This window comes from Xiphophorus couchianus, chromosome 4 (genome assembly GCF_001444195.1).
Source record: "Xiphophorus couchianus chromosome 4, X_couchianus-1.0, whole genome shotgun sequence".
Lineage (NCBI taxonomy): Eukaryota > Metazoa > Chordata > Actinopteri > Cyprinodontiformes > Poeciliidae > Xiphophorus > Xiphophorus couchianus.
Window position 1 is genome coordinate 10,918,149 of NC_040231.1, and position 13,787 is coordinate 10,931,935.

General features: G+C 37.5%; 1 long non-coding RNA gene across 1 annotated transcript; it reads left to right on the plus strand.

The window, feature by feature from the left end:
- Positions 1-13,125, plus strand: LOC114143430 (uncharacterized). Its single transcript, XR_003595247.1, has 4 exons — positions 1-11; positions 1,483-1,488; positions 4,302-4,308; positions 12,543-13,125. It is a non-coding gene; the product is annotated as an uncharacterized LOC114143430 (long non-coding RNA).
- Positions 13,126-13,787: the final 662 nt, after the last annotated feature.

Consider the following 13,787-nt stretch of genomic DNA (forward strand, 5'->3'; position numbering starts at 1 on the left):
TGCCATGCTCTGTTCTAGCTGTAGTTTGCAGTTCAGTCATGAGCTTAAATGGGACCGTGTTGGAACTCTATTGCAATACTTTGGTTTTATTTCTGTTGGTCTGATCTCTGATTTGTTTTAGTTAATCTTTTTGTTATGCACAAACCCACACTTTATCTGATTTACTCCCTGGCACACCTGGTCCTCTTAATATTAAAGTGAACTCCAAACAGAAAATTATAATAGGGTAAATTCATAGACATTTTACAGTTCATACAGTATCACAAAAGTTCATGAACTTTGATTAAGCAACTTTTATTCAAGATAGCCAAATACTTAATATTTGATTCATTCCTCAGACATAATTAAGTTGAGCAAAAGTTAAATACATGCAAAAAAAACAAAACAACCCTCAGGTAATTATAATGAGTAATGATCTCATTTATGTATTTGTGATGGATAATTAAAATTTGCTTTGAGTTCATAATAGTCAAACTTGTATTTATTTGGCATCAATAACAAATTCCTTGCAGTATTCATAAAACAAATCTGCACGTAAGTGGCAAAATGCCAGAAACCATAATTCAGCTTTTAATCTACTAAGGGGAACTATGTTTATCTTTATTTGATTTTTGTAATATACTTAAAACATCTTTACAATTTAAAATTACTTGCATTAAGAGCACATTTGGATCTGGGGTGATGTTTGTGACAACGGTATGAGTTTGTTCTGTAATCAGTAAGATACCATCCAAACTGGTAGTAGCAATAGTAGCTTACCACCGTAAGCATGTGTGTGTGCGTGAATGTGTGAATGACTGAATGTAGAGTGAAGTGCTTTGGGGTCCTCTGGACTTGGTAAAATGTTAAACAAGTACCAGCAATTTACAACTTAGATGAAACTATTAGAACATGCACAAGTTACGTTTTAGATTTCCATATTGAATATTTGGTTTTAATCAAACCAAACACTACTTTTTAAGTTTACATCTCTGAAGTCTCACAAACAAGTCAGGGTTGGGCAACAATGTTACTTTGCCAGTTTGAGAAACCTTTAAGGTTTGAAATAAAAAGTCAGCCCACACAACAGTAAGCACTTCTTAAAGGACACACTGCTTTCTGCAACAACCTAGGCACTTGTGTATTTTCTCATCATTGCAGAATATTTTGCTTTGGCCATATATAAAGTATTTCAGAAGTTTGGGACTTCAACCCTGCACTCCAAAATTACATAAATTTGGTAGCCCCTCTGTTAACTTTGACATAACGTTTTGACTCATGGAAATGGAGAGCTAAGCTTTGCTCTGACTTTAATAGAGAAGACATTGGAACTTGACATTACCTCGACAAGCAGTGCTGTCTTCCTACCTTTAGCTTTATTTTAGATCCTCAGAATGACCTTTATGAATAATGAGGTACACCAGCAGTAGCCCTGACAACAGGTCTACTTCGGAGGTGGTTAACAGACGCTGAGATAAAGCAATTTAACACCTGACAAGGAAGTGCAGTGTGTCTGTTCACCCTCTGAAAAGAAGGATGAAAGTCTCCTGATTAACGCTGACAATCTGAAGAGCACATTGTTGGAGCGCATTAATAATAAACTCTTAAAAAGGCTGAACATGCTTTTACAGCCTTGAAGGGAAGGTAAGATGTGGGAATGAGAGATGAGGGAGAAAAGACAGAGAGGTTAAAAGATAACTTGGCTTGGTTTCACATACTTTATTTTCACTCCATGTCCCATTTGGAGGACTTTGAAATTAAAATTTGTGGGTACTGATTAGCTTATTTTCCCTTTTTCCTCCTTGAATAAAGGTGAATAATTGAGGAAGTATAACCCAAGAAATAAAGAAAAAAACAACTGGGTGGTATAGACTTAGGTGCCTCTAAATATTAATATATGAGTAGTTCACTAATCAAATTGGGAAGGAGGATATCTGGATAGTAGAGACAAATATTAAAAACCTATAGGAAGGATGTTTTATAACATGTCTATTTGAATGTAATGCTATCAATCTTGGATTTTTGGATTAAATGCCATAAAGTGTTGCAGAGAATTTCACTCAGCACACTGGTCTCTGATACATCAAATCATACTCCTGTAAAACACAGTTCCTCCAAAAGTCACAAGAATAGTCCAGACGTGAGTGCATCAGAGGTTTGTTAGTGAATGATAAAGTACCAAACATGACTCCAAGGAAAGTTGTGGAGAGCTTTGAAGAAGGAATAGGCTCAAAAGAATACTCCATACTGTGGCCACCTCACACAACCCTGTTCGGTTTATTGTCTAAACAAAACAAAATGAATAAAGCACAGCTGCAAGTTTACAAAGATGAAACTATCTACCTAAACTGACAGCTAAAGCAAATAATACATTATTCAGAGAAGCTGCCAGTGACCCTAGGGTAACTCTCCAGGAGCAGCAGAGATCCACAGCTTAGATGGGAGAATTAGTTGACAGGACCAGTATTTGTCTTACACTCCACATATCTGGTTTTTATGACAGAAGAAAAAGAAGAAAGGCATTGCTAAGAAAAAATTATATTATATATGTTCCTATTTAAAATGGGAAGTTGTGTCTACACTAATCACCCAGTCTGACTGAGCGTCAGCTATTTCGCTAAAAGAAAAGTAAGTAATTATTTTTTACAAAACTCTGAAACTGGCATACCTCAACAAGTAGGCAACTTGGATTGCAGCAAAACTTAGCTATGTAATAGTTAACGTGCTATGAAAACATTTGCAAGGCACTGCATGTTGGTTTGTGTGATGGCATTAACGTATGTCTCAAACACTTAAGAGCTGTGACATTTAAACAAAAGTGACACTACAAAAAGCAATGAGAAAAGACAGATTAGAACATTTTCCTTCCACTGTTTGTAGTGGCCAGCTGCAGATTGCAGTTAGATTTATTTGTGTTTGAGTAATTTTATTAAATGAATTTCTTGACTGTGAAAATTTTAGTGTACCGCAAATTTTGTAGATAAAAGAAAAAAAAAAACCCACAATAACTCACATTTACATAAATATTCACAGCCTTTGCTTAATAATTTGTTGATCCACTTTTGGGAGCAAGTTTAGTCTCAAGTCTTTTTCCTGATGAATATGATGCTACCCACTTAGTTTGCCTATCTTTAGGCAGTTTGACCCATTCTTCTTTGCAGTTCTTCACGTGCTTAATGCCTGATTCACAAAGATTGACACTGTCATAAAGGCAAATGTGTGCGCAAAATTTTGTGGAAGAAGATTAATTTAATTAAATTTGGATTAAGGGTGCAGCCTCACAAAATGTAGAAAGAGGGGAGTGCTCTGAATACTTTTGCATACACTGTAGCATTAATAACACAAAGATGAGATTTATTTTCAAAAATGAACCAAACTGAGCCAAACCAACAGAAAAAGGACATTCTGTAATTATAGAATGTAATGGCGACTTAAAAGAGTTTAAGATCACTATTTTTTTTAAAATGCTTTGAAAATATTTACTAATTTGAAGGCACCCTCCATATGATGTGTTGTGTACCAAATGTGCCAAGCCAGTGTGCCAGCTCAGTGGGTGAAACTTCCCTGGTGTCAGATGACCAGGTTGTGAATCATTGATCTGAGCAAATCAATAGTCAGCACGTCCATCTCCCGTTCATTCTCAGTGGGTCACCATCTGTGTGTGTGTCCATATCCTGTCCGAAGCTGTCGCAGGAGCCCACAAGCACACACCAGGTGGTCGCCATCTGGGTTTCACCGCTTAACACACAGCGTGGTGTTGTGTGTAGGAGAGTGGTACATGGATGCATGTGTTTGGGAGATAGAGAGACAGAGAAAGATAGACTCTTAAATGTCACATTTGTGGGTGTGTATCCACAGTAACTGCGCTGAAAGTGCTCAAAGTAAGCTGCCTGGTAGAACCTTAAAACATCTTTGTAAAAACATCTCTGCATTCAAGCAAAGAGAACATGAAAGAGTTTGCTATTTGGTTTGAAGCTAATATGATAATGATCGGGAAACTATTGTGGCTCGTGTGTAAACTGAATACACTTTATATATACCATACCTTATGGTAAAAGAAAATCTCAGACACAGTAAACCAACGGTTACATTTAATGTGACTAATCCTGCAGGCACACATTGTTCCCAATTAAACATATGTTTTTCTGTGACTGTGTTAGATAAGTGTGGTGACTAAAAGAACCAACCACGTCAAATCACACAATTTGGAGAGTCTTTTCAAATGTTCTATGCTTGTATGCAAGGATCTGTGAGGCAGGACTTTGGAAAACTGCAGCTCTGATGAGGAGCTGCGCCTTGGTCCACCCAGGATTTTTACACAGCTGAATGGTTGCCACAAGAGATTAAAGGATTATTCAAACATGCATGAAAGAATCAAGGCAACATTTCAGGTATGTTTTTGATGAGAGACTAACATTATAACATGATGTAAAGCTCAAAAAGTCGATTTTACATAATACTGCCCCTATTTGTATGGGCATCAAACAGGCTTGCAGAAACATCTGCACATAGGCAGGAAATTAACTTATTATTGTGGAAGTAGCAAAATCTAACAGTGAGCAAAAATAATTTTCATTCAAATCAAATGTCATACTTTCCACAGTTAGACTCTGTCTGTGGAAATGTAACGATACAAATCAATATAAGAAAAGTAAATATAAGAGAAGCTTAAAATGATCATAATAAAAAAAAATTTCCAACAAATTGATTCACCCAACACTCTTCCACAAGGCAATTTCCCACTCTAAATCAATGTTCACCTCACTCAATGTTACACTTAGACTTCTAGTTTATATTGAAAATGTATCAACATGCAGACATGTTCCACATTCTGCATTCACATGTTTTCAGTTTGTTTAAATATGACTTTAGCAGGCAAACATATAGCAAAGTGTGAAGACAGTTGAGATTCCATAACAGCATTCATTTCAACAAATCATTAAAAAACTTTCTTACTTATTACTTTTGAGTTCAAAACAGATCCAAAACTGTAACCAGAAGTTTATTACCTCAACCGTATTCAGTGCAATGGCATCACAATTAAAGCTTAAAATGTCCAATTCTTCTGTGATCAAAGTTTTGACATGCCAAACATGTGGACCACATGATTACATGTACAGTACATTTATGTAGTACTGCATGCTTGTGCAGGGGCTTTATCCCAAATCCCAAAGCAGTGCTACCTGCTATCAGAGTTGCAGTTACTTAAGCTGCACTGTGGAGCAGAAAAGTAAACACATTGTGAACTACTCTGTATCCCTAGGCAAAAGCAGCAAGAGTCATACATCACAAGAAAGTGACCTGGAACAAAAAATAAATAAAAAGCAGACAAATTCAGGTTCATAGGTTTGGGTGGCTGCGCTACTTACTAAACGGAAATGCATCACTGTGCTAAACTGTAGATTTCTGCAGGTTACTTGCTAATTAAAGGAAAAAAAATGTTTTGAGAAGATTTAATGTTTCAAGAAGAGATAAGACCTTATAGACTTGTTGTAACAAACTTTTCATTTCTCTTCCTAAATGTTTACTGACCTCCAGAGGATATTAGGGGCAGAACTCTTCCCAGGTTTTATCTTGTTTTATCTACCCAGATAGTCATAGTGAATTTCTGTAATATTGTTTTTGTTTCCCATCAAATGTCACTTTAACTGTGGAAAGCAGAAAATTGTTTTTGTCTGTGAGAATTGCATGATGATAATGTGACTAAGAAGGTGTTTTCATATCAAGAACATCTTACTGTCTGATCGGTTCTGAATGGTTACATAAATACTTTTCTTGGTCATTACAAAAGTCATGTGGGAAAAGTTAACTGAACTCAGATTTGTGATCAATAACCTTAAAATGAAGCATCAAATGTTGGACTTTGATTAAAATCAAAATATAAAATATGACAAATTGGTATTCAGTGCAAGTTGAACATCTGAAAGTGAGGTGGTAGTAACTTTTAAGGTTAGATAAGTAAAAGGCACCTACTGTATTCATTTGTTTAATTTACTGGTGAAGTCATGATCATCCAACCTAAGTGCTGAAGTCAAAGTGTGTTTTGGAGTGTCTGACTGTTCTTTGAGAAGCACATTTGTGAGGTCAGTGGATTTACAACAACACAATCTGACACTTTGTGTTGCAGTTAGTTACATAAAGCTTGGATGCAGATGTTGACCATTATATTTCACTTTAATGTATAAAAATGAGTAAAGTTAGTAGGTAAGGAAAAAAGTCATCTAACAAAATTAAGCTTAGTTTCTTGGCCAGAAATGTTTCACTTGGAGATAAGAATGTGTTTCTAATGAGGGTAACCACAAGCATTTCTGGCAGTATTATCCAATCTGTTGAGTTTTATAAACCCATTGTCATTTTTCATTTAGAGGACATTTTCTTTTTCTGTGTAGGTTTTCCTACTCGTCCATACTCTGCATGAGCTCTGTTTTGGAGGTAAGATTAATTGAAAACAACATTTGTCTTCTCCAGAATTTAACTACAACTTTTCACATACATACTCTAACTTAGAAGACAGCTGCAAGCTTATAAGTAAGGAGGTGTTACTAATAATAATTACTAATTCTACTGCTTTTGACATACGTAGTTCAAGCTGTGTCATTGTTAATCTACATACATGTATTTTGCTATTGTTTTTGAAGGTACTGTTAGTTGAGAGGTTTTCTTCAGAGTTCTAAACATCTAATAAAGCTCTGAAGGTAAGGATACACTCATCATCTTTATCTCAACAAACTGGTACTCACTTATTTCATGAACATAAGCAGGCATCCCACCATGACATGAAAAGGTATCCCAGCTGGTAAATGTTTAGTTTATTTCCTGTTTTAGCTTGTGACGACAAATTAGAAATTGAACAAACCAAGTGCAGAGGCCATGTGAAATGGGATGATGCTGTATTAAACATGGATTGTTTTGTAGTGTAATCCAGATTGGACATGACCTTAACCCTAAATCTGAATAGTTATGGATTTTAAATTATTTTTTATGCTGAGTTTGTTTATATCTAACAGGAATGCTATTTGATGTCATAATACACACTGCTAAGCTGTTAAGTGTTCATTTTGTTTTCATTTTAACAGCTCATTCACTCTGCACATGTTGCATGAATGCAAGTAGTTTATTAAATATAAAACACAAACACTCACATAACTCTCCCTATGTCGTTTGTGCTCATAACTATAATGTAGCTGTTGAACTGTTGCAATAAAAAAGGTGATTATAAAGATTAGAAAACAATAATATAGCACACTTAAACATTCAACAAATCTGTCTCACTATAGTCATTCTAACCTACACTGATAAAATAATGTCAAACTTAATTTTTATGAAAGATTGATTTTCTCTTGTTCATCACATTTAACTTTTTCTGTTCTTATTTCTTCCTATTCATTAAAATTCTGTTTTACCCTCTTTTATTTTGTAAAAAAATGTTGCTTGATGGTCATAATTGTCTCATCTTAAATATTAAAGTATAAAAATATAAGAACAATAAAGTGCTATGCATCCATTTGCTTTGCAGCAGCTCATTTGAGAACACAGATCCACAAAGATGATTTTGTTCTACTCTACGGCCCCAGAAGGTCACCATAAGAATACTCTAATGTATTTATTGCTTTATTCACTAAAGCAAACTAAGTCAAGCAAAGCTCTGTCATCTGAGTGTAGACATAGAGAATCAAAACAAATAATCATACATAAACATGGGTACACACATAACCTCATGCTCACGGGCAGTCAGACTGAAAATTGTTTGCTGCTGATCTACCATGTATAGGAGCCATAGTGAGAAAGACTGAGAAATGTAGAGACTTTTCACAAATCCCTGTTTATAGTTAGCAGCACACATGATCAATTAATTACACGATGATTTATTGATTGAAAACCATCTCGTAGTCGTTACTGCACTACAATGCACTTGTTGGTCATCTTATATATGAAAAGGATTATAAAATGCTAACTCACCTCAAAATCCAAACAGTGCATGATTGATACAAAATCATGTATTTTGTATCAATCAATCAATCAGTCAATATATATAATATATATATAAATTTGTAGTCAACTAATTATTTTTGCTGTTGCTGTGTTGTTAATGTCCTGTGTTTTTGGAATGAGTATATCTCCATGAAAACTTTGTTAATTCCTTTCTCACAAACAAATACAGCTTTGGTGGAAACAGTATGATGGTGAGACACTCTGGAAAGACGAGGATTGTCATTATTGGAGGCAACCTCGGTGTGAAGAAAGGCTGAGACAAAATTCTGCAACCAGTGCACTGAACTTCAGTCTTTGAGATGTCAACGTCTGCCCCCACAGAGCAGTTTTTATGAGAAACTAGATCCAGCATTTGGGAGAAGAGAGAATAAATTAGCCAGCAGTCCTGACCTCAACCCCACTGAACAATTTTGGCATCAGCTTGAGCATGCTGTTCCTGCCAGTGACCAACACAACCATAATGGCTCGCTTTCCACAAATGCGGGTTGAAGACTGGGACTATATACGGCAACTATATATGGCCATGTTAATGATTACTATGAAGAAAAAGTGCCAGATGTGTATGGTTTTCCATGCAAGGTTGAGGCCACTGATGCTTAATTCAATAAACTAAACTATCAATATGTATTCATATATCAATATTCTTCATAGATTCAAGGTGCTTGCTTAACTCTGTTGCTCAACCCACATATTAATTAATTTAATCCTCTAAAAAGTGTGATATATATAAATATCTCTTTTTGGAGTTACTCACAATTGTCATGTCTTTACTTAAAATAATCTTGAATCCAATTATTTAAGGGAAGTGTAATGTTTATACTATTATTATCAACTTTTTCAAGCCATATTGAAAAAGATCTAGATGTTTTGGTCAGATTGAGACAAAACTTACACATTGTAAGTGTCAAAGGTTTGCTTTGAAATGTACCAACATGTATAGCAAAGAACAAGATCTGTAAACTAATAAGTGAAGAGCAAGTTGTTTAAATGTCTTTAGTTTTCAAACCTCTTTTTTATGCACTTAAAAAGTGAATTGTAACAAAATGAAACAGTTAATGTCCTAAGCACCCATCTGGAAACTACAAAAAAAAGGCCTCCATCTTTTTGTAATAATTTGTTTGTAATAATTGAGTCTATTGCAATGTCTCAGAGTGTGACATGATGCATCACACATATTGATGTTTATGTTCCTCATTGCTTCTAAAATGACTCATCACTGAGTCATGGACTTCATCTCAGTTATTGGGTAAAGCATAAATCACACTGTCACAACAAGCCTTTGATAATGTTGTCTCCTCTCCTGGAGTTGGGGCTTCTGAAGGCATGAAGCAGAATGGTGATTTTGGGTTTTTTAATTACAGCCGTTGGTTATATCTTTGGCTCGATTATATAACAGTGCAGTGCTGCTCTGTTTGGAGTGAAAGAAAGAAGAGGCTCCCTCACATCACTTCTCATTAGAGACACTCCCGGGGCCTCATCAAAGATTTCCCTCCTCTCTGCCACTTCCCTTCCTCTATTCTTCTATAATGCACCGTTTTCCCAGAACACCACTCCCTACAGCTTCAGGACATGCTCAACAAACACACCAGCAAAACACTCCTCTTGATGCTAACTTTTCAATATTTTACTTCACCGGAGTTTAAAAGAAATCTTTGCAACTTTCTTCAACTTCCAACTTTGTTCAGTGTTGTTTGCAGATAAAAGATGGTTTTCGGAGATTGATGTTTGATCTGTACTGTGTAAAACAGGGACCAAAGCTACGATGTTGTTTTAGTAGAGTTGATCCAAGATTGAAAGACATGTCTCAAAAGTAAAATGTGTGAACCCACCGTTTATTCTGTTATGTGAGTGAAAACATTTTTTGTTCAGATACTCTCAGAGTAACAGTGTAGCTGGAGGACAGATCCAGCCTACCACATATGAAGACTGTGAGGTGAAAAACATTTTTGCATTAAAGGAATGTGTGCAAACCAAAATTCATTTTTGTCTGTTATTTTCAAACATCAGTTAGGAGGGAGTGATCAGCTACACAAACAAAAAGTGGAAGTAGTTGGATAAAGAAGTTCTTGTTACTTATTTTCTCATGTTTAGCAATAACACTGTAGGAGCTGGGCTTTAAAGATCTAGCTTTTCTCAAATCTGATTTTTCTTTCTGAGTAGAAATATTCAGTCCTGCTGCTTCTTCTTCTTTGGTTGTTGGCTCCCCTTGTCTGGCTTCTCATGGAGGGCAATGTGTCAGCAGTTGTGTCCGAGAAAACAGGTTGTTTGAAAAAAAAAAGGGTCAAAGTATCTTTAAAATTGGCGTTAAACACTGGAGGATAATATTAAGCACAAAATAAAGCCTCCGGTTCCATTTTTACAGCACCGTGTCACCTACAGTGCAGTCTGTACTGATGGCTGGAAAGTGGGTCAGTGAGTCCTTTGTTGTGGTTGTTGCAACAATGAATCATTTCTGAAATTCTCAGACTTTAGAATGAAAGACAGAATGCCTTTAAGAAATGAGAGCAGATTCAAATGCCTTTGTATTGTTATGTCCTGTACTGATAATTCACACCACACTGTTGTCCTCCACAACCAAAATACTGACTGCTAAATTCAGACAGCCAGTCTTAGTTCCTTCCATCTAATTCTGTCGTTTTAAACGATTTCTGCATGCTTGGTATGGTACAACTAAATGAAAGGGAAACATGACATGAAGTTCGAGAAAAACTGTGACGGTGGAGATTTTATCAACATACCTCACTTGATTAAACTGTCCAGTCCCCCATGAACTGTAAATAATGTCTGTAAATACAGCTCTCTTCATCTCTTTCACAGACATGTCTGAATGAACCCTGAATGATTAATGGTTACTTATTACCATAGATCTTTAACAGACTAATGTAGTCAATAATGTTATGCATCTCATATCAAATCATAAGATGAACATGTTGTTAAAATACTTCAAAGGGGATGCAAAAGTGACAAATATGTCCCCCCAAAAATCACTAGAAGTTTTTTCAATAATTATTTTGAGTCTGCCTCTCAAAAGGTCATCTGTTTATTCCTGTAAGGTGGGAAACAAACAACAAGTATACATAAAAGGTAGAGGCTTTTGTTGAGCAAATAAATGACAGAAAAAACTGTAGGAGTTCGTTTATCCTTAACCTGCCTCCCTCCATGCCTCCTTCTTTATATTCCTTTCTCGATTCACAGCAAATTGCTCTGAGACTTATAAAGCTCCTCTAGCAGAGTTATCACCAGGGAACTGGCCCGGGTCTAAGATCTATTCCTCGTGTACCTCTACCTTTAAGTGTGATGCCATCTGCTCAGCCAATTAAGTTTCTTGTTCCCCTTAAGTTCTACATTTTCATGCTGAAGCTGGCCATTAGCGATTGAAAATAAGGAAGATTGTTTTGGCAGGAAAAGAGAAGGTATTCTTTGCAGTCAAACATGTTAAGTTTCTGATGTGATCAAGCATTCATGAATGTTAATATCAGTGCTACAGAAAACCATTATATTCATTTAATAAGGTTAATATATACCTTGTTCCCTGGGGAATTCCAATGCACAGTCAGCTATTATCAACAATCTAATTTTCCCAGATCAAAGTCCCTTAGATAAAATTGGGAACAAACATACTTGCATTAAACCCCATAAATATGTAAAGATTTACAATTGAATAGACATAAGAGAGAACATTAAGACAAAGTAAAACACCATGTTTATGAGTGTTAATAGTCTCCTTTGAGAATTATTTGGAATTCCATTAGTTCTAGAGGATCCATTGTTCGGTTTATTGTAAATACATAGAAAAAGGTGGATATAGTATACGTGCCTCAATTTGTTGTCAAGCAATATAACATAAGTACACAATTCTCTGAGCTGAACTAAGCTTTTGGAAAATTCAAACATCGACTTTGATGTAAAAGCATTTTAGTCGAGTTAACAATTAGAAACTTTTCTAATTTGACTTTCTATTTATAATTCTTAGTATATTTCTAAAACTGACAGACCTTGTCAATATGTGGTGCTTAAGCATCTGGCAGAATTTTAAACCAAAAAGTTGTGTGGCGTTTCGGCAAAGAAAGTCATTTTCACATGGAAAGATCCCGTCTGCTGTTTTGTTATGAGTTAAACCAGAGAATGTAAACCTCAAATGGGAGTCAGAGAAGCTTCAGTGTTACGTAATCTGTCTGGCTACATTCAATCCAACATAGAGTTAAAACCAGAAATTTACATACACTGAATAAAACTGAGACATACAGCATTTTTCTCAGACCACCTTTTCTTGTGCTACGTCAATTTGAATTATCAAAATGATTTCTATTTACTAAATGTCACAATAATGAAAGAAAAATATATCAGACGTGCATTCATTAATATGTCCTAAATCAGATGTTTACATACAGAATGGTTACTATCTTTTCAAACACTGAGGGACGTCGCAGCACAAGAACAGTGCAAAATTCACTGAAAAACAGTTTCCATGACCAAGGTGCTGCTTCGAAGTCTTACATCACCACGTGCAATGTAATGTGTAAGATGTAGCTGTGTAAAGCACATTGCAACTGGACATCACAGGAGCTGAGTGTCACAGCTGCTGTTGTGCAGTGACCACTCGCACCTGATCATCATCCTCCTGATCTCCAGCTGCTGCCATATAAGGACGGAACTCTCCCTGCACGGCGTCAGATTGTTGTGAAACCCTCAGCGCGATCCCGCTCCTGTCCTTGACCCTCTCTGTTGGATAAGGACCTCCTGGCTTTGACCCCCCCGGCCTGTCTGACCGGATCCCCGTTTCGATCTGGACTCTGGACCCGCGGGCTCGGATCCCCTGTTTGCCCGGCCCGAAGATCAGGGGCCGCCTGATCCTGATTTGATTCCCTGGTTCTGACCCTGGCCTGTCTGACTAAGAGTTTGTCGACCTCCTAATAAATACCTGGTTGTATTTTCTGTTCAGTCCCTGTGTCCATCAGTGCCTGAGCCTGACAGAACAATCTGACCAAGTAAACTCATGGACCCGACTGAACAGCAACCCCCCGCCGCCCTGAGGGACGTCATAAGCCGACAAGGAGTCGTGCTAGGGCAAAGCGTTCATCGCCTCGCTGGGCTAGAAGCGGCCAGCCAATCTCTCCATCAGGAAATCGCCCAGTTGGCCTCACAGGTAGAAAAACTCACCCTAGCGTTTCCCCAAGTCCTGGACCGTGAGGCGCGTCAGCTGCAGTTGCTGCAGCTGCTCCTCCACCCGCCTCCTTTCCGGCCGAGCCTCCGGCTCCCCCCGCTCCGGCAAGTTCACGGGGTCCGTATGTTCCCGACCCCCCTCCATTCTCGGGTGAGCTGTCGAAGTGCCGGGGTTTTCTGTGACAATGTCGGATGGTGTTTAATCAGCAACCTATGGCCTTTGCCTCCGATTTATCCAAGATATATTATGTCATGGGACTGCTGCGGGATCAGGCTTTAGCCTGGGCGCTAGCATTTGACTCCACTACACCGTTAACATCCCTTACCTTTAAACAGTTCACTGACGAATTAAGCACGGTGTTTGATCATCCTGATCATGTTGGGGACGCCTCCAAGCGCTTGCTCAAACTGCGCCAAGGCTCCCGTAGTGCAGCCGAGTTCTCAGTGGAGTTTCGCACACTGGCTGCAGACACAAAATGGAACGACGAGGCGCTCAAAGGAGTATATTATCAAGCCTTAACTGAGGCCTTAAAGGACGGTCTGTCCGTCAGTGATGAGGCCAAGGACTTGAACTCACTAATTACAATGTCTATCCGTTTGGACAACAGGCTTCGTGAGCGACGCCGGGAGCGATCTGGCCAGTCTGCCTCAGC